This window comes from Octopus bimaculoides, chromosome 20 (genome assembly GCF_001194135.2).
Source record: "Octopus bimaculoides isolate UCB-OBI-ISO-001 chromosome 20, ASM119413v2, whole genome shotgun sequence".
NCBI lineage: Eukaryota > Metazoa > Mollusca > Cephalopoda > Octopoda > Octopodidae > Octopus > Octopus bimaculoides.
Genome location: NC_069000.1, coordinates 33,330,755 through 33,333,220, shown reverse-complemented (window position 1 = coordinate 33,333,220; position 2,466 = coordinate 33,330,755).

Sequence of the window (2,466 nt, the reverse complement as noted above, 5' to 3'; positions counted from 1 at the left end):
ATATATATAAATATATACACACACATACACATATATAAAGCATATTATGATATTCAGTACATATATTCAGTACATAATGTGTGTGTATGTTCTGGATTATAGATACATAAATTTATATTCTGAATATTAACCAGAAGAAAGGAGAATAAATTCACCTAGTTTGAGATCAGGATTTCTACCCTTCGGTATTAAAATCTACTCTGAAAGCTCAGAATCATTCAGTGCGTTAGGAAGTCACTCATGTTGCACGATGTCCCCTACTGAGTAAACAAAGAAAGAGACTAATTGTTCGACTAACCATGGGAAGATGGGGCTGAGGTCAATGATCTCGTTGAGTTGTTTATCTTGGATACCATTAAAAACATCATCTCACACAGTTTGTCACTGTATAGGTAGGATGGCTTGGCAATTTCAAGTTATATGATTGACCACGCCATAGATAGGTTCAGGAAGAAAGTTATATACATCTACTTCAGTATTAGTATGTCACCAGTGAGGTAACAAAGATCACCACAGACGGCAAAACAAACAAGGATTCCCTGTACAAATGCCAAATGAATAAAGTGCTTAAATCCATAGAAATTCCATAGATATACACAAGTGTGTGTGTGTGTGTGTGTGTGTGTGTGAGAGAGAGAGAGAGAGAGAGAGAGAGAGTGTGTGTGTGAAGGAAAGAGAACGAATTTTTATTATACATACATATATATATGTATGTAACACGTATATACACACGCGTGCGCATATATTACTAACTTTTTCTTAAAAGATAGAAAATATAAAGGAATGAAGGAACATCGACTTGCAAGACATGGCATGCACGAATCATTCAAATAAAGTATTTTATCTATGTATTTTATTTATTTATTTTTCATAAGGAGAACCATATTTCATATTGTGTTAATTATATACGCCATGTCGGAATGAATGGGGATGATCATGGCTGAAAGATTTTTGATTACGAGTGTTCTGGATGAGAGGTGACCTGGGGCTAAATAAGAAGATCAATAACAACAGTTATTGAATAGTATGACTGAAAGATCCTACGTGTTTCTAGCTAGGCCATGACTTTCTTTTTTGGAAAACGGAGTAAGCTAATACATATCTGTAGGTGAAAGAGAATAGTCAAATGAATCTTCATCGCATTTATTACTGGGACGTATTCTTAAGTCTGTCACTGAAAGGATGGATAGAGGCTTAAGTGAAACTTCATTAGTATTTGAATTCATGTCGTAAAACTGCAAGACGTACGACACTTAGTCTAATGATACCCACAATCATCAGTTATCTAATGCACAATCATCAGTTATCCATTATTAAACCCCACCCTTATAAAGACCTGACTGGTAATTAAATTTTCGTCCCAGAAAAGATGAAAGGCAAAATCCATCTCGGCGGAATAACATCAACAAATGACAAATAAAAGATGACAAACAATCACCAATACTCATTAATCACAGATACACATACACACACACGCGGATAAAAATTTCTACGCATTCGCGCGTGCACACACAACACAAACATATACACACATATATTATGAGAAACCCTACGTAAAGCTACACATTTAGCCGCCATTGTGTCGATTGGGTATATATCGGCTTCGGCTCTAACGTCCAGAGCCAGGGTGGCTTGGCTGAGTCTGGATGATAACGGTGAAAAATACTTGCCGTGTGTCTTCATAATTGAAAATGGTTTTTAACAGTCAATTTGCCTCATTGTGTCGCAGGGAACTTCCATGATCACATTTTTACTCCGTCTCCAAAAAATTTTCTTTCCTTTTCTTTCTTTTCCTTGTTACAAAATAATACTTCTAAAGTATTTTGAGTAAATTTACATGTTATTTTTAGATTAGCAAAAATAAATAAATATTTGATAAATGAGTAAATGTAAAAATAAACCAAGAATTTAAAATATGCCAGTAGTATCCGCGTATGTGCACTATGACTTCAGAATTAGAAAAGCTACCAATACCCACTCAGCGCTCATATTTTTTACAAACTTTAAAAGAGTTTCTTTCATAACACGCTACTTAAAGACTAATATCAACGGCTTAAGCCTTTCTTCTTAAACCGGAGTGGAAATTAGAAAATAAAAAAAAAGATCTTTGAGATTTCCGAAAATCCAAGGTAGAATCTCAAATTGCCATGACAACAGGATAACATTGCTATAGCATGACAGTGCTAGTTAAATCGGAACGTACGATAACCTCATACATGCATGTACAAATATATGATGCATGTTTCTGTGTATGTATGCATATATGTATGTATGTATGTATGTATGTATGTATTTATGTATGCGTGTATGTATTCATGAATATATGTATGTATGAACGGTTAAAATTTAAATGCATTCGCAAGCATAACTTAAGATGGTAATTGTAAGTAATTCTAAATACATCCACGCACACACATCCAACATACATGAACTTGTATATATATATATATATATATATATATATAT